Raw genomic sequence first — 25,718 nt, forward strand, 5'->3', positions numbered from 1 at the left:
TTGAGGCACATACACACAGAGGGGAACACAATGGAAGCAAACACTGGCGTGATGTGTCTACAGGCCAAGGAACGCCAAGGATTGCTGGCAACCACCGGCAGCTAACAGGGAGGCATGAATGGGAGCCTCCCACAGAGACTCCAGAAGGAACCAATCCTTGCCAACTCCTTGATTTCATCCTTCTGCACTCTAGAACCGCAAGAGCATGTCTGTTGTCTTAAGCAACCCAGTTTGTGGTAGTTTGTTATAAAAGTCCTAAGAAACTAATACAGCAAGTGAGATAGGCTTTGAACCTGAGTATCAGTCCAAACTCTTTACCAGTAACCTTTGAGTCACACGTTTCGAACAAACTCTTGATTTCTTCATGTTCCCTAATTCAATGGCCCAGGGCACTCTAGTTCACAGGGAAAAAAAAAATGTACATGTGTACACACACACACATACACACACACAAGCAGCACCTATGTGCTTCAAAGAGGTAGAAATGACCAAGAAGCTTTCTTAACATTTTTCCTAACTCCATTAAAGAAAAGAACAAAAAGAAAAAGAAATACCAATTGCTACTGCAACTCTGATGAAGCATGCTGTGGGGGTGGGGAGGCAACAAAAGCAAAATTTTAGTCATGAAATGTGAGACCAGAGAATTGGCTCTTTTTTGGCATTCATGATATTTTATTAACAGGGAGCCTTTTATCTGTGGGTTTCAGACAACTTTAAAAAGTCAGTGAGTGCTGTTCTGGTCTTCATTTGATGTGGCCTTGGCGGGGCATGATGGAAAGATGGGAGGAGGCACTGAAGTTAAGACATTTACCCTCGTTTTCCGGAGTCAGTTGACAAACTAGAAATAGTCCAGACTTCTGGGCGTCAACATTAGGCTCTAACTCTAATTGATTTTTCCTTGACAAAATTGTCTCCACTCTTTCTAGACAATACAGAGAACTCCTAAACATCCTTCAAGGCCCAGTTCCTATAAGATCCCTTCCTTAACCTTCCCAACTTCATGTTTTGCCACAAAGCAATACTGAAAATCTCAGTCCATGTACACATATTCTAGTTTGTATGTATCTCAAATACACCATTTATGATACTTTATACTATGTAATTTTTTATGGGTAGGTTTTCGCCTGTAGACAAAGAATTATTTTTTATTGAAGTAGAGTTGATGTATAACGTGTTAGTTTCAGATATATATCAAAGTGATTCAATATATACACACATATATATTTTTTTCAGATTCTTTTCCCTTATAGGCTATGAAAAAATATTAAGTATAGTTCCCTGTGCTATACAGTGGGTCCCTGTTGGTTATCTATTTTTTATACATAGTGGTGTGTATCCATTAATCCCAAATCCCTAATTTATCCCTCCTCCCTTCTCTATTTGGTAACCATAAGTTTGTTTTCTATGTCCATGAGTCTATTTATGCTGTGTAAAATAAGTTCATTTGTATCAGGTTTTTTTTTTTTTCTTTTTGTCTTTTCTAGGGCCACACCTGCAGCATATGGAGGTTCCCAGGCTAGGGGTCTAATCAGAGCTGTAGCCGCTGGCCTACACAAAAGCCACAGCAATGCCAGATCCGAGCCGCATCTGCAATCTACACCACAGCTCATGGCAATGCCAGATCCTTAACCCACTGAGTAAGGACAGGGATCGAACCCACAACCTCATGGTTCCTAGTTGGATTCGTTTCTGCTGCACTGCGCCATGAAGGGAACTCCTGTATCAGTTTTTTTAGATTCCATATATAAGCAATATCATATGATATTTGTCTTCCTCCCCTGTGGATAAGAGATTCTTAACCCAAGACCTTAAGAAAGTCAGTGGAAGGGAAGATGCCAATCCCTTGAAACTTTTGGCAAAATATTACATAAATGTGCAACTTAATGAATAGGTACATCATAGCTTTCATGAGTTTTCACATAAATTCAAGACTTAAACATGTTTGGAATTCATAGCACTAACAATTATTCCTGTTGCCTGGCACAGCACTTGGCCCAACACAGACACATGAAAAATGTCTGTCTCTCCATCGCTGCACACAACTTTAATGGAAATGTAGTCAGGATTCTGAGGTGCACTAATTTTGCATCTGAATCATTGCAACTCTGAGTGAAGAACTTCAAAAGCTCAGAGTCTGACCCACAGCTAGCCTTCTCCAAACAACACAGGTCAAGTGTCTGTTCTACACCCTGTTCTCAGAAACTTCCTACTTTTTAGCTGAATCTCAACCCAACACCTAAAAATTTATCCTATAGATATATCAACATCAACATACAAAAATACATTGATACAGAGGTAATAGCAAAATAAATAACAGAGATATGTTGTACAGCACAAGAAATATAGCCAATATCTTAAAATAACTATGAATGGAGTGTAAACTTTAAAGATTGTGTATCACTATAGTACACTTGAAACTTCTATAATATTGTAAACAAGTATATATACTCCAATAAAAGAAATTAAATTGGATTCCATATGATTGTATATAAATAGATGCTATTAGCCTTTAGAAGAAAGGTCAGAAAGATATTTGTGAAGAGCCAGATAATAAATATTTTAGCCTTTGGGGGACATGGAGCTTGTCTGGCGCAAGTGTCACTATTCAGCTCTGTCACTGTATTGTCAAAGCAGCCATAGACAATGTGTAAATGATCGGACGTGGCTGTGTGCCAATAAAACTTTATTTACAAAAACAGGCAGGGGGCTGGATTGAACCAGCATGTCATTATTTGCTGACCTTGGCCTAGAATACTATACAGCTGTTAAAAAATCTATGAAAATGCCCCAAATCATTTTAATTCATTAAGTAACATAACAAGCATTTACGTAATGGGTCCTATGTGATCAATTTTGTTTTAAGCCTTCACCTGGGTTATTTTATTTGCTCCCCACATACCACCACCTAACCACTACACCTATTGCTTTGTTCAGGGGATGACCAGCTCTTTGAACTTAGGCCGGTTGGCTTAGTTTCTCTGAGCCCCAATTTCCCACCTGATAAAACTCACACAAAAGAGGACTGTTGCCATTTGTATAAAGCATGTTAGTTAACATTGGTTAAGTCACTGTCATGTGATGGAAACACAATTAAAGTTAGTTCCCCACCTCTTAAACTTTTTTCAATGAGGTGGTGTTCAACTAAAAGAGAATCTAAAGAAAAGGATGCTTAAATACTTTCTGTTCTGAACATTTTCTCCGAGGGTACAGACATCTATTCAGACACAATTAACTTGACTATTTTTTTTAACACATGGTGTGGTGGGAGGGTGATGTCTATTATCTTATGTGTGATTAATGAAAGCTGTTAATATAAACAGTGAGAGGACAGACACTCTGATGTCCCCAATGGCTGCTAATTAAGGAGGTGCTGCTCATTCTCAGGCTTAAAAGAGAACTGCTCTGTCTTAGCTGTCTGTAATAATTTACCAAGAAGTGAAATTTTAAGGACATGACCCAGAAAGAATGTGGTAATAAAAAAACTCTTTTCCTTATAATAATGGTAATAATGATAGCAAAAACGATAGAATGTACTAAATGCTTCTATGTGCCAGGTACAAGCTAAGTGCTTTGCAGGCATATCCTCATTTAAGCCTCCCAACAGTCTTTTCTAGTTAATGTCTAGGTTTGCTCAATTTTCAAATGACGTAACTAGTCTCGTAACAAATGAGTGATGGACTGTGGAAATAACACTAAACATGACCTAGTTAAGGAAGAAGCAAGTTTGGGGTTGGGGAGAAAGAAACATCTTGTGGAATTCTCCACATCTTGAAGATTCTACATAAGGCAGAGGAAGGGTGGCTTGGGAATAAGGATGGAAGGGAAACTTACAAACATATACGTGCCCACACATATGTGTATAAAGGTACAGTCAAGAAAGAGTTTGTATTGGAGTTCCTGTCGTGGCACAGTGGTTAACGAATCCGACTAGGAACTATGAGGTTGCGGGTTCGATCCCTGCCCTTGCTCAGTGGGTTAAGGATCCGGCATTGCCATGAGCTGTGGTGTAGGTTGCAGATGCGTCTCGGATCCAGCACTGCTGTGGCTGTGGTGTAGGCTGGCGTCTACAGCTCCAATTAGACCCCTAGCCTGGAAGCCTCCATATGCCACTGGAAGCGGCCCTAGAAAAGGCAAAAAGATCAAAAAGAAAAAAGAAAGAAAGAGTTTGTATTGAATAAAAGGTAAAATCCATGAGCTTATAACAATTTTAATTCTAACATATCACTAGCACTAGAAGATAGCCACACAAACAAGAACACATGGCTTTGTGTGTTGTGTCTCTAAGGTGCACTTAAAGAAGAGGCACACAGGGTAGAGCCTAGGACTGGTTTCCAAAAGCTGTATGCATGCTGTCATTTACCTGCTCGTTCATTTGCACGTGCAAAATGCAAATGAATGAGCATCCTCTCTGGGATGGAGAAGGAGAATGAACTTGGGGATTCTGTGGGAAGTAAAAGTCACAAGATGGGATGATTGATTAGGTGGGGCGAGCGTGGAATGCGATGAAGATGAAGAGGACCCAAGATTTTTCTAGGTTGATTGAGTGGATGGCTGATCAGAGCATGGATGAGCTGGAGAAGTAAAAAGGGTAAGAGCGGATTTGGTGGGAGGTAATAAGCTCCATTTTGGACATTCCAACCTTGAGATACAGATGTGAGGAGACCCATATGGGTGTTGATGGGTCTGAGGCTTCGGGAAGAGGTATGTTAAGAGCTCGGGGTGAACCAAGGGAGAGCTTTGGGACACACTGAAGCTGAGGAGGAGAGCAGAGGAAGAGAAGAGAGTGGAAAACATCTCAGAAGGTAGAAAAGGAGGGGATTTGTCAGTTTCATAGAATGATGGCATGATTAAGAAGGAGAAGAAGGGAGTGTCTCTAACGGGGTGTCTATAATGGGGCATGATATATAGAAGACTCCAGGAGCCTTGTTGTTAATTATAGTGGCCAAGACCACTTCCTGTAATCTAGACTAAAAGATTTCCTTGAGCTTTTTCCAAAGACATTTCAATATTTTGTCAAAAGCAAGGGCTTTGAAGCAGCCCTGGATTTAAATCTTAGCTCTGCCACTTCCTAGCTGTGTGACTTTGGGTAAGCCTCTTAACCTCTCTGAGCTTCAGTATCACAATCCACAAAATAGAACTAATGACCTTTAGCTCACAAAGCTGTTTTAAAGGAACATCTTGGCATGCAGTACAATCTCAGTACAGATTCTTCCTTTTCTTCTTGCACTTCATTGTGTGTGTTCCTGTGTGTGTGTGTACAAGTGACAGAAAACTAAAGACAAAGGGATTGTACAGGCTCAGGTGATTGAAAATGCCAGGAGAATTGGCTTCAGATGGATGCAGGGACTCTAATGAGGTCAAATTTTTACTTGCTCTTTCTCTGGCCCAGCTATTTCCCCTCATGTAGGCACCATTCTGAGGAGGATGTCAAAATGGCCACTTGCAGCTCTTGGCTGCCTTCTTGTCCTCTTAGCAGCAGACACTTGAATGAGCGTAATTCTCAGAAGTTCAAAGAAGTCTAGCATCCAATCTCCTTTGGTTCAAACGTCCCAACTTGAGTCATATGCTCATCCAGAGTCAATCACTGGCCAGCAACACTCTGATTGGCTGGGCCCTGACTGGGTCACATGACTTCCCCTGAACACATACTCCAAAGAACTCAGAGTGGGCAAATTCTGGCACTTGCAAGGAAATCAGATTCTGTTAACAGAAGGTAAATCACTATATATATAGTGGACTTATACACTCTACAAAGAATAACTCAGTGTGTGTGCATGCATGCGTGAGTGCACACATGCACACACACATTTATCCTGGTTCCCTATTTCACAGACACATTTGGGTTCTTTTACTCTTTCATGAATTACAAGAGATACAGTAAGTAACTACTCTGTGCAGAATATGGTTCTCGCTGGGGCAGGCACTGCAAAATGCCCTCACCCAGGATCCCTAGCTCCAGACTCCCTCCCTGGGAACTTAAGAAGGATGCCTTCAGCCTCTGCTGACTCAGCGGGTCAACAGGGACCTCTGACACCCCTTGGCCTTTCCCGGAACCTTAAGAAGGAAGGGGAGAGAGCCTCGGAGGGCAGATTTAAAATTAGAAGGGAGTGCAATGCTGCCTGTGGTTCTTGAACCTCAGCCATTGGGGAGGAATGGGAGATAAGGTGGACAAGAGACAGGAAGCATTTATTTAAGATTCCTATCACACTGGGAAGCTGGAGGGGGAGTTTAGTTCAGGGGAAGAACAGGATGTTGCCAGGATCCAGAGCTGGGCCAAGGGCAGGGAGGGGCATGAAGGGAACGGATACTGGAAAGGGGGAGCCAGGCAGCCAGGGTTGAAGGCGACAAGGTTTGGAGAGGTCCCAGGCAGGAAGTCATCTCAGAAAGGCCTTCTTGGGAGTTCAGGTCTCTTCAGGGGCAGAAGGGACATAGATCTTCTCTTCAAAGGCCTTGGATTTCTGCAGTGAGGCTGGTGTGTTTCTGGGTGGTCCAGAAGGGGACCTCATTGAACTCGCAGGAGCTTTCAGTTCACTCTCTGCCTGCACCCCACCCCCACCCCTGGAGTCTTCCTGCTGGTCTCCCAGCTTGGAGGCCACCTCTCTGACTTTTCTGAAGGCACCACCCTGAGGCTCCACCTTGTCTTTGGCAGCTGCAGGGAGTTCAAGTCCAGACTGGCTGACCAAGCCTGTGATCAATTCCAATCTCACACTCCTGGGACTGGGGGGCCATGGTGCTATGTACCAGAATGTCACTTATCCTTCTAGGGAAACATACCGTTTCTTCAGTTTTCAAAAAAGATTCTTTATTCAAATGAAAATCTGGGAAAGGACGTCCACGGGGTGGCCATCAAAAAACGGAGAAATATAAATGACCAACAAACACCAAGGACAAAGTTGTCATCATAATTCAAATAACCCACAGCTGCACTGTTATGGCAAAGCCAGGTTCTGCCACAAGCCTTACACATCCACCAACTTGTTTCAGTTCTTTTGACAACTCTCCGTGTTTTTTCCATGTCACAGTACAGGTCAAGAAACCAAGGCACACCAGGGTGAAGTTCCTTGTCCAAGATCCTAGCTGCTAAGTGGCAGGCAGTGGAAGAAAGAGGATTGTCTGGACTGCCTAATTGATAAAGCCTGGGTTTGCAGCTCACAAAACTGGTTTTAAGTGACTTCAACTCTCTGAGTCTCAGTTTCCCCACTCGAGAAAATGGGGCTAAAATAGGACTCATGTCAGGGTTGCAGGAAGTTTTTAGCAAAAAAACAAATGAGTGGTACAGCATACTGGTATATATTTAAAGTACAATAACAGTAAAACTTTTTGTTGTTGATTTCGAGATCCCAAGGACCCACCATCCCGGCTCTCTCTGCTCTCCTCCACAGCTGTCAGGAGTTATAAAGGGTCCATGCATGACAACAGAGGCCCCACAGAACAAGGCTGAGACGTATCCTACACACACCCTTCTCTTCTGGTCTCTTCTGCATGCAAAACTGACAGGATCCCCAGGGGACTTCCCACTCACTCACATCCAGGCCTCCGGGGAAGCATCTGGACCACAGGGGCTGATCAATGATGGAGTATTTGCTCAGCTCCACGCCTACGGTTCAGCTGGAGAGACACCCTTGGGTTCAAGGCTAAAGGCTTCCAGGAAACGTGGCTGGGGATTGAAGCCATCAGTCACTGAATGACTGCCCCCTCTTGTCTCTGGGGACAGTCTGGCACTCTGGCTTGGGACATTTTCCCTTCTCATTCCCAGGGAGCCTGTCTGCTTCCTCTTGGCCTCTCAAGTGGCCAACACACATTGTTACTATTACTTTATTATTTTTGCTACCACTGATTGAGTGTTCACTATGTTCAGGGCCCTGTGCTTAGCGCCTTACATGCATTTCCTCACCAAATTCTCACTAGAACTCTGAGTGTTGGAGAATATTTTTATCCCCATTTTATAGCCTGCTTCAAATGCAGGTTCATTCACCTGAGGTCACACAGCTGGAAAGTGAAAAACCTGGGCTTTGAATCTAAGCAGTCAAGTTCGAGTCCATGCTTGAAGTTGCAAGCCCCATGCCCTTTAACAGGGGTTCTCTTGATCAGGCGTAGCAGTCAAACTTGCAGGAACCAAGGAGGGGACATTGGGTGGTCATGTTATAAGACTAATTAATCACTGTAAGGAGACAGCCAGGGTTATGCAGATCACAAATGTGGGGGCATCACAAAGCTTCCAGGATCTCACAGATGAACTGGATCAAAAATATTTCAACTAGAGAGTACAGCAGGTGCAAAGGTCCTGAAGTAGGAACATACTCATCTTATTCACATTTACTTCTAAGTCTCCCCTACTGAGATGTTTATCTACCACCTCATTTACCACTCACTCATCCTTTGGAACACAGTTAAATGCCACCTCCTCCAGGAAGCCTTCCCTGAACCTGAGCTGTGCTGGGTTCCCTGTCATTGTTCCCATTGCCCCATTCTTCTTCACCGAATATTGCACACTTATGTTTACTTAACAGCCTGGAATATTTGCTTATTCTTAGTCTCCTAGAAGAGTGGATAAACTCTAAGTAGGCAAGGAGAAATGTTTGTTTTGTATCCTCTATGCCTAGAACAGCAGCACATAATGAGTTCTTCAGTAAATCTTCATTGACTGGCTACACTGATGCTCACATTAGAAGATTGGATTCGATTCTGGACACCCTTGTTTATTAGGGGAAAGAGTGCACATCACTTCTCAAGGAAGAGATGGTGTCACCCTTGGAGAAACTGTCACACTTGTGTGCAAGGAGACATATATAAGTATGTCCATAACAGAATTATTTGTGGAAGAAGAAATTGAAATCAACCTAGATGCCCACCAACAGGAAGCTGGATACAGGTAATGTGTATGTACGTGTTTTAAGACTTTGGTCAAAGTAGATGAACTTGAGCTGTAAGCTTCTACAAGGAGATTTCTGAAAACCTTGACATGAAGAGAAAATTCTGGTCACAAAGTGATTCATATCCCATTTACGAAATTAAAAACATCCAAGAGGCCCTTTATATTTTTAAGATTTCATACATAAGTATGTAAAAATCATATTTAAATGGGAGTATATATTCTGAGTTCATGATAGTATGTGTGGAGGTAGAGATGGAACAAGGGGAATTTAACTTTACTGAGATGCTTCAACTGTATTTAAGAACTATGAATTCATGTTTTATTGAATCATTAAAATTATATAAATATAAAAAAGGGAGAATTAGAAAAGATGCCAACAGGTTCATAATTCAGGATGGTCAGAATATGGATGGATCTTATTTTCTTCTTTTTATTTTTAATTAATCTTTGATTTCATAGAGTGAAGGTGGGAGGGAGCGGGGAGGGAAGGAAGGAGAAAGACAAAAGAAATAGGAACATGACCAGAGGGAGAACATGGGGACTAAGAAGCTAGAAAATGAGCAAAGGCTCAATGGTTGTAGGAATGGTGGGTTTGGATCCTGGAAAAATGCAAACCCCTCCTTCACTTATTTTCGGGGGGAAAAAGGGCGAACAGATGAAGCAGACAAGGCCCATTCCATACAATGTAATAAGAATTTCTCATCAGAGACTTTCAAATAAACATTACTTACCTAAACTAGACAGCAATATATTGTCCTTAAGAACATCATTTAATGCTACAAATAAATTTAGAGACTTTTCTCTTTCCCCTCTCTGCCAGAGATAACATACTGTTTGTCAGTTTGTTAATTACCTCTGTAGCCCTTTCATTTATCTTTGCACACACATATTTACCATAGAAAATGTACGGCTTATTTGTGATTTTTTTGAAGCATGCATAGTACTATGTATACTGTATTAAACCCTCAGCAGCCAGCTCTTCATTCACCATCGTTTTCTGAGATCTGTCCATAGAGATACATTTAGCCTTGGTATATTCTTCTTCAAGACTATATAATGTTCCATCGAAGGAATATATGACATTTTATACATCCGTTCCCCTATTGGGGGACCTACAGGTTGATTCAAATGCCTTGCTATCACAGTGTAGCTGAGGATATACGTGTACATTCTCACTCGTGTGTCTCTGGGTAGTAAAAAGAATGCACTTTCTATTTCAATAGATTCTGTCAATTTCCCGAAAAGGTATTAGCTAACTGTGAGCTGTGTGAGAATAGATTAGGCCACTCTGTAGGAATAAGTTCCTCGCCTCCGCAAGTGTCTAAGCAATGGCTGGAGAGGCTCTTGGCATGGCTACAGTGCAGGGGATTCTGGCCCTAAATAGCCATTAAGTTCCCTTCCAACTGTGCGATCGTACAATCTCTCATTTCCCTGCAGTGGGACCACAACTTGATACAACTCATGCCAAGAGCCCCAGCTGCAGTGAAGGGAAAAAGTCATCTTTTCTACAGATTTGAAGGAGCTGGGAGGGAATTTTATTTATTTTTTTTGCCAAACCCCATGCTTCTTGCTCCTCTTAGTGTGTTTTATTTCACTCTAGCTGAAGACATGTTAAGTAAACCCCTTGTGATTTTTTAATTTTATTTTTATTAGAGTATAGTTGATTTAGTGTTGTGTCAATTTCTGTATATATACATGCAGTCATTTACATATATACATATATATATATATACACACATACATATATATTATTTTTCTCATACTACCTTCCATGATGTTCCATCCCCTTGTGTTTTATCAGAGTTTGGAATGAGTAGGTCTGGGTCAAAATCCTGTGTCAGTCCCAAGTAGCTCTATGATCTTGGGCATGTTTGAATTCTCCATGACTCAGTCTCCTCATCTGTAAAGTGGGTAAACTGGTACCCCTCGTTCATGACCATTTTGATGATCCCCTGGTTGATGAATGTAACATGATCTAATGGCTGGTAAGTTGCATCCCTCTTTAAGAGAAGGTGGGGGCAGGAGGAGGAGGGCTCACTTTGCAAGCCAGAAGTCCTAGATGTGCAGTGATCAGGAGCACGCCTTTGTCCTTGGACAGGAAGGAAGTCCAAGGTTAATCGATCCATCGCACCCATCGCTGTGGCCAGCACAATCTTTCATTTGGTGTTTTATCTTTTTCAAAGCATGTCCATTATCTCATCTGTTCATCAAAGGCCCCTGCAAGGAAGTCAAGGGGAGGATGGGCCCAAGGAGAGATGACTCAGGAATCTGAAAGTCAAGGCCAGCAGCCTCTCTGACAAGCAGCCCGCTGGGCTGAGTTTCTCCACTGATCTTGGCCTGAGAGGAGAGTGAGGCTGTCCAGGTCAGGCCTGAAATACCCACAGAGAGACTTCCTTTCCCCTGATTGTGGACTGGGCTTCTCAGCCCAGCCAGATGGGCTGCAGATGTGAGCCCTGGGTTGTAAGGGAGGTGGAGGGTATAGGCAGGACTCATCCCCTCGCATGGAATGTCAGTCAGCCCTGAAGCCTAGGTCCCATGATGCCATAGGCACATCTTGTTCGGGTCCCTGAGCTCCAGTTTACAGAGTTTGGGAGACAGGGAGGTGATGCTGGAGATACGGTCATGCTTCTGTGATGCTAGTGGCTATTTGTCAGAGAACGTCTCAGGCAACAGCCATTCTCTCTCTCAGGCTTCAGGTCAGCTTGGACAGAAGCCACAGTCTCGTCATCCCTGCAGCTCCAGCCAGCCCTGGAAACTTGTGAGGTTACCGAACAGCTATTCCTTCCAAGGAATTGCAGGCCCTCCATGGCCTCCTCCTTTATCAGCCTATTCCAAAATTCAGGGTGCCTTCCCTCAATGCCATATCTTCAGGGTGGCCAGTGTTGACTTGGATCCTAGGGGAACAATTGCCACTGACAGCCCATTCAGAGTGGAACTGTTTATAGAGCTCTGCCTTGGAAATACTAGTTCCCTGACTCCAAGAGAGACCTCAGGGGCTTGGCTTCTAGACACTGTTTGAAGAAAGGGTTCTGGCTCAGCCAGACCTGAGTTCTGCCATCCAAAACTGTGTGACTTTGGAAAAGTCACCTTCGCCTCTCTGGTCTTTGGCTTCTTACTGGTAGAAAGTAGAAGATTATCGCTACCTGGCAGTGCCATTGGGAAGATGAAAGAAAACACATGCAAATCCCCAATGTCACACCTGGCATGGAGTACACCCTTCCTAAGGGACTTTTGCTTTCATTCTGGTTATTATCATTACTGTTGGCTGGTGTTGTTGTGGCTGGTGCTGAAGGAGCTGCCTCCCTTCTTTCCTCTGTCCCTCATGGTCTCTGTAGTCAGATAGACCTACATTCTAATCCCAGCATCGTTTTATAGCTATGTGGCCTTAATCAAGTTACTTAGCTTTTCTGAGGATGCCTTAGTTTCCCCATCAGTAGAGAAGTTTAGAAAGTTTAAGTGACTTCCCCAAAGTCACCTACCCAGTATGGAATTTTAGTTCAAACCTGCATAAGTCTAAGAGCCCTAATGGCTTAACCAGTATGCAGATACCATTTTTTTCTGGTTTTTTTTTTTTTTTTTTTTTTTGCTTTTTAGGGCCACACTTGCAGCATATGGAAGTTCCCAGGCTAGGGGTCGAATTGGAGCTGCAGCTCCCGGCCCACCCACACCACAGCCACAGCCACAGCAACACAGGATCCAAACCGCATCTGCTACCTACACTACAGCTCACGGAAACCCTGGATCCTTAACCCACTGATTGAGGCCAGGGATCCAACCTGCACCCCAATGGTTACTAGTCAGGTTTGTAACCCACCGAGGCACAATTGGAACTCCCAGCTACATACTGATCATATTTCTACTTTCCTTAAATACGCCCACTCTGTTTCGTAAATCTGGCCTGAAATGAGAACTGCCTAAAAATGATCTCTTCTTCAAATTCTAAAGTTCCGTCTGAAAGTCCATGTCTAGCCCACTAGGCCACCAATTTACAACCCCAACCCCCCAAAAATACCTAATAGAAACAGTGTGAGAGAGATCTTTGGACTGTGTGGGAAATGTTCACGAAGAAAGGGATGAAAGTGGGTAGCTGGGGTTTGCCCAACTCCAGGAAGGACCTTGGTGGAATCTGCACATCAAAGGCAGCTCAAGGCTTCAAAGGCAGGCACTCAGTTCTGCCCTCCCAGCCACCCATTCAGGGCTAAAAGTTCACATGGGGACAAAGCCAGAGGATGCAATGTGGAGAGCAGGGGTTTCATGACAGAGGTCAGTTGTGTCTCTGGAGACTGGTACAGCCGACTGAGCTTCCCCCAAACCACCCCTCACCAGCTCAGAGATCTTCACTCTGGGGCCCCAGAACCCCCAAGGGCTCCATGCTAGAATCCAGAGCTTCTCAGAACTTGGTCAGAGGAAAATAGACCCCATCTTTGTGGTCACTAACTCCAAACTAAAATTTAGTATTTCTTTCCATTATGGTTGCAGGTAACAGATGTGTGGCAGTCCCTTGGTCACCAATAGAAATCTCAGATATTGATACATCCCCTTATAGGACATTAGAGAACTTAGTATCCCTTAGTCTTTTTACACCTCTGCCATCTGGGTTATTACTAGAACCACTGCTGTGACTTGTCATTTCAAGAGTTGATAAAGAAGCACAAATATTACTATACTTTTTTTTTCTATTTGCAGTGGGTTTCCTTTGTAATCCTATGTATTTTATTTTATGGATTTTAAAGCGCTGTTCTAAGAAGGAGTTGCTAGACTTCACCTTACTGCCAGAGAGTCACACACACATACACATACACATACAATATTAAGAACTCTTGTCATAGCCATTTACCTCTCTAAGCCTCAGTTTCTGGTCAACAAAATGGTCATTGAAGTCTTTTTTCTTTTATTTTTAGAGCTGCACTTTTGGCATATGGAAGTTCCCAGGCTAGGGGTTGAATGGAAGTTGCAGCTGACAGCCTACTTCACAGCCACAGCAACGGCAGACCCAAACCTCATCTGCAACCTACGCCGCAGCTCATGGCAACACGACCTTAACCCACTTTGCGAGGCCAGGGATCAAACTCGCATCCTCATGGGTACTAGTCGGGTTCATAACCCGCTGAGCCACAACAGGCACTCCCAAAATCCTTTTCTTCTTTTGGTGCATTTGTGAAGATCACATATTGCAAGATGTGTGAAAGCCCCAGGCACAGAGGAGATATTCAATCAACACTAGCCTCCCTCTTTTTTCTCAAAGGCCACCATCTTACAACCTGGAGCCAAGAACTGGTATGTTTACCACCTGCTTCCCATGGCCTCCCACGAAGGGCCCCTTGCCCCCTCCCCCCACTATCTCACGCTGGTCTCCAGGAGTGAAACGCCCCTCCCGCCCTGCCACGACACACGTCCAGTGAGATGGAGGTTGACAAGGCCACAAATATTTGAACTATCTTTGGGATAACACAGGGCTTTGACCCCAAAGTATGTGCTACATCGGCTGAAAGTTTATCCTAGAATAACAAACGTGACAGCTAGCAAAGTGAGGGGAAAGACCCGATAAGATAAAAGGCACCCATGGAGTCCAAAGGCACAGCCTGTTCAGGGAGGAAGAAATCTGGGACCCAGAGTGGCCTCGGGGGAGTAAGGCCATCAAGTCAAACAGTCCATTTTCTAGAAAGTTCTGAGCATCTGCATGGGACATGGTTCAGAGTACATATAAATCCAGCCTGTTGCTGGGTGACCCTGAGTAACTATGACAACAAGATGCTAACATTATCATGTGGTTGAGAAAATTCAGAGAAATCGTTGTACAGCTTGAGAGTCAGCCTTCTGCAAATGCGGCTGTTGCTACTTTTACTACTAACAACATTATACCGACATAGGGAGTCTAGCTGTTAATCTCCCAGCCTCCATGATCAGAATGTCGGCTTTGCCAGTTAAAAAGATGTGACCTTGGGCTGCTTTATCTCTTTGTGCTAGTTCCCTTCTCTGTGCCATGGGATAGCATTGGGACCTGGTAGGATGGTTATGAAAATTAATTGAGATACTACGTAGAAAGGGCCTGGGCCAGAGCCTGACCTGGAGCAAGCACACAATAAATGTTCCCAATAACCATTAATATCATTATCATCATCATCCTAGGTCAGTCAAACTGGACATAGAGAAAGGGAGCCTTTGCGAAGAAACAAATCTAGGGGAGAATTTCTTGGTGAGACAGCAATCTAGACCAAAAGTTTTATTGGCACACAGTGATACCCATTAATGTATCCATGTCTACCGCTGCTTTCATACATGACAGCAAAGCTGAGAACTCTCAGGCTCTTTAAGAAAAGTTTTGTCATCCCATCGTAACTGGTGGAGGAATGATGGTATCTTGACAAGATACTTACATGGAGTGTGGGGGGGGGGTGGTATTGATGAACCATTTGGCATAAATTAATTATTATTTTCTTCTGTTGATTTATGTATCCTTCTGGGAAGAACAAGATCCTTTCTTCTATCCATCCATCTGTTTATCCATCCACTCATCTATTTATTCAAGAAATACACAGACGCTGTACTAAGTGCTAGGGATGGAGAAATGAACCAAATCTAATGAAAGAGGTGGACAGTGAACGGATAACTACAATTCAGTAGAGAGTAATCAGGGCTAGCCCATGTTGTTTTTGAATTAGAAAAAGATGCCCTGTCTGAGAAGTTAAGGTTGGATAAAGCAATGGACCTCAGACACCATCTGCCGCTTTGGCCAGATCATTTGTGCCCAACCTGCACAAACTTGTGTGGCAGCCCTGAGAGCAATCAGTATAGCGTGCAAGTGAGATCAGAGGAGGGCAAGCCACACTGGTGAGGAAATCAGTGTAGAGGTGCCAGGGGTGAGGTTTCCTGGAGGAGGAATAGAAGCTGAGTCTTGAAAGGGGATGGGGAGGAGAAGGACATGAAAGGGGACAGGGACAGGAGAAGGGGAGGCCTTCTTAGGTGGAGAGAGGCATGTGAGTGGAGAGTGGGGTCCAGATGAGGGTTGGAAGGATCTACTGGGTTCTGCTACCACAAAGAGCACAATATGACTACATGATAGATTTCTACCGGAACAATTTCAGATGACCATCATATTATCATCTCCCCTCAAATTTATATTCCGACCTAAATCAAATCTGTTCATCCTTTTCCATCCTCAGCACCACCCTGTGGATCAGGCCATCGAGGCCTCCCACCTGGACAACAGCCAAGGCTATAGCAATGGTCTCCACAAACATCTCCTCTGCCTGGCAGCCAGAGGCATCATTCTGAAATCATGCTGATCATGACACTCCCATGCTCTGACACCTTCCATGGCTCCTTTGTGCTCACCCAACAAGCTCAAATTCATTGATGTGCATTCCTGGCACAATCTCTGCTTCTCTTTCTCCTGCCCCCCACTGCTTCCTCAGAGATAATTTTTTTTCCTCTTACTGTATCTCCTCACACATTGGAATTTCTGATTCTCTGTCTCTCTTTTGCATATATAGATCAATTTTCCTATCAATCTATTGATCTATCCATCAATCTATCAGTCTAGTTATAGATCAATAGATTGATCTCTCAGTAAGAACTATATAAGTACTTCTCTTTATATGTATAAAGTCTGCGCTATGTAAATACTTCTCTTTATATATAAAGTCTATCTACCTAATATCTATCTAATCCACCCACTGTATTTACATATATGGTTATTATATATAATGCATGTGACATATAGATAGATGGTATATAGATACAGGTATAAATATACTTCAAGCCATCTCACTTTAGGGAAGCCCACCTAGAAACCTCCTAAATGGTCTGCCAGCTTTGTCCTCTGCCTCCTGCATTCTATTCTTCAAAAGGCAGCCAGAGGGATCCTATGGAAACCTATGTCAAATCATGTCACCTCTCTGGCCAAAACCCTCCTGCAACTCTCTGTGTCACTCAGAATGGCAGCTAAAGACTGCTTCATGGTCCACCAGGCCCTACCAACCCTGGCCTGCATTATTTCTCTCACTGGTCTCACCTTCATTTCACTCCACCCTGCTCTCAATAGCCTCCTTGCAATTCCTCATATATTCCACATGCATTCCCAGGACTTTTTCACTGGCTGTTCCCTTTGCCTGGAAAGCCCTTCCCACAGGTATCTATGCACTTTCCCTTTTGCTTTTTCAACTCTTTCAGTACTTTTACTCAAATACCACCTTCTCATAAACAGTTTTTCCTACAACCTCATTTAAAACTACATACCACTTCCTTGCCCATCCTCCTTAAACTCTTTCAAAAGGTTGAAGAAGAAGGAATACTCCCAAAGACATTCTATGAGGCCACCATCACCCTCATTCCAAAACCAGACAGAGATACCACCAAAAAAGAAAACTATCGCCCAATATCATTGATGAATATAGATGCAAAAATTCTCAACAAAATCTTAGCCAACCGAATCCAACAACATATCAAAAAATTATACACCATGACAAGGAAGGGTTCATCCCAGGTTCACAAGGATGGTTCAACATACGCAAATCAATCAGCATCATACACCACATTAACAAAAGAAAAGTCAAAAATCATATGATCATCTCAATAGACGCAGAAAAAGCATTTGACAAACTCCAACATCCATTCATGATCAAGAACCTCGCCAAAGTGGGTATAGAGGGAATATTCCTGAATATAATCAAAGCCATTTATGAGAAACCCACAGAAAATATAATACTCAATGGGGAAAACCTGAAAGCCTTCTCACTCAAATCTGGAACAAGACAGGGATGCCCACTCTCACCACTGCTCTTCAACATAGTTTTGGAAGTCCTAGCCACAGCAATTAGACAAACAAAAGAAATAAAAGGCATCCACATAGGAAGAGAAGAGATAAAACTGTCACTGTACGCAGATGACATGATACTCTACATAGAAAACCCTAAGGACTCAACCCCAAAACTACTTGAACTGATTAATAAATTCAGCAAAGTAGCAGGATATAAGATGAACATTCAGAAGTCAGTTGCATTTCTCTATACCAGCAATGAAATATTAGAAAAGGAATACAAAAACACAATACCTTTTAAAATTGCACCTCACAAAATCAAATACCTCAGAATACACCTGACCAAAGAGGTAAAGGACCTATACGCCAAGAACTATAAAACTTTAATCAAAGAAATCAAAGAAGATGTAAAGAAATGGAAAGATATTCCATGTTCATGGATTGGAAAAATCAAAACTGTAAAAATGGCCATACTACCCAAAGCAATCTACAGATTCAATGCAATCCCTATCAAATGACCCATGACATTTCTCACAGAACTAGAACAAACAATCCAAACATTTATAAGAAACAGCAAAAGACCCAGAATCGCCAAAGCAATCCTGAGAAACAACAACCAAGCAGGAGGCATAACTCTCCCAGACTTCAAGAAATACTACAAAGCCACAGTCATCAAAACAGTGTGGTACTGGTATCAAAACAGACAGACAGACCAATGGAACAGAATAGAGAATCCGGAAATTAACCCTGACACCTATGGTCAATTAATCTTTGACAAGAGAGGCAAGAACATAAAATGGGAAAAAGAAAGTCTTTTTAGCAAGCATTGCTGGGAAACCTGGACAGCTGCATGCAAAGCAAAGAAACTAGAACACACCCTCACACCATGCACAAAAATAAACTCAAAATGGCTGAAAGACTTAAATGTAAGACAGGACACCATCAAACTCCTAGAAGAGAACATAGGCAAAACACTCTCTGGCATCAACATCATGAATATTTTCTCAGGTCAGTCTCCCAAAGCAATAGAAATTAGAGCAAAAATAAACCCATGGGACCTCATCAAACTGAAAAGCTTTTGCACAGCAAAGGAAACCAAAAAGAAAACAAAAAGACAACTTACAGAAGGGGAGAAAATAGTTTCACATGATGCAACCGACAAGGGCTTAATCTCTAGAATATATAAACAACTTATACAACCCAACAGCAAAAAAGCCAATCAATCAATGGAAAAATGGGCAAAAGACCTGAATAGGCTGTTCTCCAAAGAAGATATACAGATGGCCAGCAAACACATGAAAAAATGTTCAACATCGCTGATTATAAGAGAAATGCAAATCAAAACTACCATGAGATACCACCTCACACCAGTCAGAATGGCCATCGTTAATAAATCCACAAATAACAAGTGCTGGAGGGGCTGTGGAGAAAAGGGAACCCTCCTGCACTGCTGGTGGGAATGGAAACTGGTACAGCCACTATGGAGAACAGTTTGGAGATACCTTAGAAATCTATACATAGAACTTCCATATGATCCTGCAATCCCACTCTTGGGCATCTATCCAGATAAAGCTCTGCTTAAAAGAGACACATGCACCCGCATGTTCATTGCAGCCCTATTCACAATAGCCAGGACATGGAAACAACCCAAATGTCCATCCACAGATGATTGGATTCGGAAGAGGTGGTATATATACACAATGGAATACTACTCAGCCATCAAAAAGAATGACATAATGCCATTTGCAGCAACATGGATGGGACTAGAGAATCTCATACTGAGTGAAATGAGCCAGAAAGACAAAGACAAATACCATATGATATCACTCATAACTGGAATCTAATATCCAGCACAAATGAACATCTCCTCAGAAAAGAAAATCATGGACTTGGAGAAGAGACTTGTAGCTGCCTGATGGGAGAGGGAGGGAGTGGGAGGGATGGGGAGCTTGGGTTTATCAGACACAACTTAGAATAGATTTACAAGGAGATCCTGCTGAGTAGCATTGAGAACTTTGTCTAGATACTCATGTTGCAACAGAACAAAGGGTGGGGGAAAAATGTAATTGTAATGTATACATGTAAGGATAACCTGATCCCCTTGCTGTATAGTGGGAAAATAAAAAAATAAAATAAAATAAAATAAAACTACATACCACCTCCTAACTCTTTAATGCCTTCCTTCCCTTTATGTCTCTTTATTGCACATTTTAAAATACAATTTGTCATTCTTTTAAAATATGTTTCCACTACCTTGAAAGCTCCATAAGATCAAGGGTTTGTTGGGGGCGGGGGGAGAGGGAGGTGTTTGCTTGTTTCCTCTACTATTGCCAGCAACTTGAATAATCCATGGTGCGTAATAGATGCTCAATTAATACTTGGGAAATGACTAAATCACATCCTTTATTGCAGGCAGTTACCTTTATTAATGCATCCACAGATCATTTTGATGTATATTTTAGCCACGTCACACTATCAGAACATACTGAGTCTTAGTTGTCTCAAACCCTATGGTTTTTGTTTTTCTGTTTGTGTTGCAAACCACTGAAAAGACTCAAGGGGAATTTCTATGCTCCTGCAGACAGGGTTGACCCTAGTCCCTACCACACACTGGGTGTCCCAGAGATCCTCCTCTTGTCCTGACTTGTTGATCTTCCCTCTTTCTCTGGCTTTGCTGCAGTTTAACTTGGACTGCACTTTCTCTGTTTTCTCCCTGTTGTTTGCTGCCCTGGGCCTCTGGTTTGAAGTCAGCCGCCCAATGGCCTCGACACTGTCACCTCACCTCCAGCCACCGGCTGCGATCCACACGCCACTGACACTTTGGCCAGGGGAGAGGACAGATGGCTCAATCATCTCATTGCAGGTCAGCACCCAGCCTGGATAAGCCTGATGGACGGCAGTATTGACAGTGTGGCTGACCCTTGTTCAACAGGCTGACATTCCCCATATTTCACAGACCAACACTGGATGTGTATCAAAGAGACAGTCGGGTCACCAAACAGCTAATTAAAGCAATAAAGAGACAGGAAAACTAGTGGCCCTTTTCCCCTTTTGGAGCCTGAGACCCCTCCTAGGAACCTACGTGCTTCCTTTTTCCTTGGAAGTAGAGTTCAAGAGGATATGGGAAAAGGATATTGCTGGGATCAGAAAAGAGGCAAGGATAAATTCCAGACACTGAGTTCATCTCCTGCTCTTGATCCAGCTCACCTCCATCATTACTTCAATGTTTAGGAGTCCAATCTGAGTTGTGCAAGGTAAAATCCCCAAAGCTCACTCCTCTGGGGAGGAGTGTTTGGACAGACTCCTTTTGGATTCTAATGGCATTGATCATTACCAGGTCTACGTGACTGAGGGCTGTCGGGAGTGAGATTGAAGGTGTCTAGAGGGCCAGCTCCCCCTGGCCACCTTGGCAGTAGAAAGATCATTGAATTTGGAGACAGACACTCCCAGGCACGGATCCCAGATCTGTCACATGCTAGCTGTGTGGCCTTGGCTTAGTTTCTCAGCCATTCTGAGCCTTGGTTTCATCATCTCTAAAATGCAGGTGCAAATAGCATCACCCTTGGAGAGTCGTTGCCAAGATTCAGCCAACTGAGTCCTAGTTCCAGTCTCATATTAGAATCATCTCGGGTGCTTCTGAAATACACCTTTGTAGGGGCTTAGCCAAGGCCAATTGATCCAGAGTTTCTGGGGTTGAGTGTTGGGCATCCTATATCTATTAAAAATCTCCTTGGGTGGTTCTTATGTGCAGACAGGGCTAAAAATCACCAGAATGTATGATATTAAATGATTTCTAAGCTCTCCACTGGGCTGGCACACAGTAGGGGGTTCATGAATATTTACTACCTTCCCTTCTTCTCCCTGGTGTCTGTTATTCCTAAACCTCTCTTGTACCTGTCTTTTTTTTTAATTACTCAATGAATTTATTACATTTATAGTTGTACAATGATCATCACAATCCAATTTTATAGGATTTCCATCCCACACCCCCACTGCATCCCTCTACCCCTCAAACTGTCTCCTTTGGAAACCATAAGTTTTTCAAGGTCTGTGAGTCAGCATCTGTTCTACAAAGAAATTCACTCTGTCCTTTTGCGGATTCCACATGTAAGTGATAGCATTTGATGTTGGTGTCTCATTGTATGGCTGACTTCACTTAGCATGATAATTTCTAGGTCCATCCATGTTGCTAAAAATGCCGGTATTTCATTCCTTTTAATGGATAAGTAATATTCCATTGTATATATGTACCACCTCTTCTTGATCCACTCCTTGATCCAACATTTTGGTTGTTTCCATATCTTGGCTATTGCAAATAGTGCTGCAATGAACGTTGGAGTACATGTGTCTTTTCAAGTCATGGTTTTCTCTGGATAGATGCCCAGGAGTGGGACTGCTGGATCAAATGGTAGTTCTATGTTTAGTTTTCTGAGGAATCTCCATACTGTTTTCCACAGTGGTTGCACCAATTTACAATCCCACCAACAGTGTAATAGGGTTCCTTTTTCTCCACACCCTCTCCAGCATTTATTGTTTGTAGAGTTTTTGATAATGGCCATTCTGGCTGGTGAAAGGTGATATCTCATAGTGGTTTTGATTTGCATTTTTCTCATAATTGGTGATGTTGAACATCTTTTCATGTATTTTTTGGCCATCTGAATGTCTTCTTTGGAAAATTATCTGTTTAGAACTTCTGCCCATTTTTTGATGGGGTTGTTTGTTTTTTTGGTATGGAGTTGCAGAAGGTGTTTATAAATTTTGGAGATGAATCCCTTGTCAGTTGATTCACTTGCAAAGATTTTCTCTCATTCTGTGGGTTGTCTTTTTGTTTTATTTAGTGTTTCTTTTTCTGTGCAGAAACTTTTAAGTCTAATTAAGTCCCATTTGTTTATTTTTGTTTTTCCTGTCATGACTCTAAGAGGTGGATCTGAGAAGATGTTGCTGTCATTTATGTCAGAGAGTGTTTGGCCTATGTTTTCCTCTAAGAGTTTTATAGTGTCTGGTCTTATATCTAGGTCTTTAAGCCATTTGGAGTTTATTTTTGTGTATGGAGTTAGGGAGTGTTCTAATTTCATTCTTTTCCATGTGGCTGTCCAGCTTTCCCAGCACCACTTTTTGATCAAGCTGTCTTTTCTTCATTTTATATTCTTGCCTCCTTTGTCACAGATTAGTTGGCTGTAGATGCGTGGGTTTAATTCTAGGGTTTGTATCCTGTTCCACTGATCTATATTTCTGTTTTTGTGCCAGTACCATATGGTTTCGATGATTGTTGCTTTGTAGCATAGTCTGAAATCCGGGAGCCTGATTCCTCCAGCTCCATTTTTCTTTTTCAGGATGTCTTTGGCTATTCTGGGTCTTTTGTGTTTCCAAACAAACTTTAAAATATTTTGTTCTAGTTCTGTGAAAAATGTCCTTGGTAATTTGATAGGGATTTCATTGAATCTGTAGATTGCCTTGGGTGGTATAGTCATTTTGATAATACTGACTCTTCCAATCCAAGAGCATGGTATGTCTTTCCATCTATTTGTGTCATCTTTGATTTCTTTCATCAGTGTCTTATAGTTTTAAGAACATAGGTGTTTTGTCTCTTTAGGTAGGTTTACTCCTAGGTATTTTATTCTTTTGGATGTGATGGTAAATGGGGTTGCTTCCTTAATTTCTTCTTCCAATCTTTCATTGTTAGTATATAGAAATGCAGTTGATTTCTGTGTATTAATTTTGTATCCTGCGACTTTTCTTTAAGGAAGTACATGGGACATGACCCTAAGCAGCTGTCTCCAAATGATCCAGTAAAGAGAGTTCCAACATGGTCTTAACCTTGAAGGCTGCTATTGGTGTCTTACAAATGGGATTGTTTCTCTTGCCCTCATAAAGATCATTTCACCCCAGTCTTTGCCACAGTTCTGTGTGGTCCCCTTTCAGTATCATTTTTTGACATATCTCAAATAAGCTGCAGACACCAAATATCACTCATGGCATCAAGGGTCTCCAGTTCCTACTTATCCTGGATGTTGCAGTGCCATTACAGTCTTGTCACAGGAACTTAGATCATACCCACTAGGTGGACAATGGAGAAAAGCCCTTATTGGATAAGAATGGAAAGAAATGGTGGTGACATATTTGCAAATAATTGTGCACATGCTCCAGATGGTCCAGAAAGAGACAGGGGTTGACTTCCTATTTTAATTGATCTCATCTTGAAGGTTTCCATCAGCTGATCCAGGCTGGGTATTGATCTGCCACAAAATGATTGAGCCATTTGTCCCTTCCCTTGTTCAAATATTGTACCGATATTTATATGTGTATGTGTGCTTGTGTATGTATATAATCTAATCCAAAGATGACTGCTTGTGCGTATATTCAGATCGCATGCATACGTGTATGGGCTTGCACATCGTTTTTTAAAGAATAGAAATTAAAACTTATTAAAGTGCTAAAACGATATTATATTTTATATTATAAAGATTCATCCAGGATCTACATTTATGGCCTTCTCTCTGGACTTGGGCGGGTTACTTTACCCCTCCAAACTCAGTTTCTTCATCTGTAAAATGGGCATGTTGAGGACACTCCTCCCACCATGTTGTTGTGAGGTTAATTGATGCACCACACATAAAGTGCTTAAAACAAGGTCTGATACATAATCAGAATTCCACAAAGATAGCAATTATTTAACATGTTTTAATTGGATGCCTCTTGCATATCAAATAACAGGCAGATCTGAGAGGTACAATAAGGAAGAAGATGGAGACCCTGACTTTGCCCTTCTCCTCCAATATAGTCGGGGAGACAGATGCATAAAGAGGTGATGATAATAAAGAGCATCTGATATGTTTTAAGGGTCTACTGGGCGCTGGCACTGCTATAGGCTCTTGAGATGCACAGTGAGCAAAAGAGACCCACTTCCTCATCCTTCAGGAGTTTATAATTTAGAAGGCAGAGATAGAAAAATGAAGAGATAAAATATACAGTATGTTAGAAGATGGCAAACATGATGGGAAAGAAAGATTCAAAACACAAAAGAGCATAAAAGATTCTCGGTGAGTCTAGAGGGTTGGATGGCAGCCCCTCCAAAGATGTGGATGTGACCTTATTTAGAAGTAAAGGTCTCTGCAGATGTAATTGAGTTGAGGTTCTCAAGATGAGATCATCCTGGGTTATTCAGGTGGACCCTAAATCCAATAACAAGCATCCTTCGAAGGGAAGGGAAGGGGAGAAGATGCAGAGGGAAGAAGCCCATGTGAAGACGGGGGCACAGGTTGAAGTGATATAGCCACCAGTCAAGGAATATCTGGGGCCACTAGAAGACAGAAGAGACAAGGAAGGAGACTTTAAAGAGAGTGTGACTCTGCTGATGCCTTAATTTCAGACTTCAGCCCTGCAGAAATGTGGAAGAATAATTTTTTTTTTGTTTTTTTAAGCCACCTCGTTTGTGGCCACTTGTTATGGGAACCCTGGGAAATCAATATGGAGCAGAGAGAAAGGGCACTGCTCTTCACCAGGGGAGAAATCAGAACATGTTCCTGGGTCCCTACCTGATTCCCCCTCAGCTTCCTACTTAGAGACAAGGCAGGAATCCTTCCTCCCACTGCCCACTGACGGGAAAGCTGGGCAAATCCTGATTTCATCAAAGACCTCCTGGGGATTTGTCAATGGATTCATACAATAAAGATCCTAAGTTTAGTCTATCACTTATGAGTTGTAGCTTTGGGGAAATAACCTCCCCTGTGAGATTCTCAGTTTGCTCATCTGTGAAATCTAGATAATAATACTTCACGTGTTGGGAATGGCATACGCACACTGAGATATATGGAGTAATTGGCCAATGGGGACCTGCTGTAGAGCACAGGAAACTCTACCCAATATTCTGTGATCATCTATGTGATAAAAGAATCCGAAAGGGAATGGATGTGTGTACATGGATAACTGAACCACTTTTTTGTACAGCAGAAATTATCATGGCCTTGTAAATAAACTATACTTCAATAAAACTTAAAATTTTTTTTATTGTTATTTCCCCAATACAATTTTTCTCTACTGTACAGCACAGTGACCCAGTTACACATACCTGTATACATTCTTTTT

At 42.3% G+C, this 25,718-nt stretch overlaps 1 long non-coding RNA gene across 5 annotated transcripts in view; it reads right to left on the reverse strand.

Annotated features, from left to right (window-relative positions):
• LOC110256790 (uncharacterized) overlaps window positions 1-25,718 on the reverse strand; it is a 396,755-nt gene that overhangs the window by 122,516 nt on the left and 248,521 nt on the right. The window contains exon 5 of one of the 5 annotated variants that reach the window (XR_014826188.1): window positions 10,506-11,769. The exons of the other annotated variants lie outside the window; for them this stretch is intronic. This is a non-coding gene — a long non-coding RNA (uncharacterized LOC110256790). Of the gene's footprint in view, window positions 1-10,505; window positions 11,770-25,718 lie in introns of those variants that run through there. 5 annotated transcript variants of the gene reach the window in all.

The sequence above is a fragment of the Sus scrofa genome, chromosome 14, assembly GCF_054392235.1.
Source record: "Sus scrofa isolate SSC_HxYL_T2T_F1_AM1 chromosome 14, Sscrofa_HxYL_maternal_Yorkshire_Landrace_v2.0, whole genome shotgun sequence".
NCBI classification, from domain to species: domain Eukaryota; kingdom Metazoa; phylum Chordata; class Mammalia; order Artiodactyla; family Suidae; genus Sus; species Sus scrofa.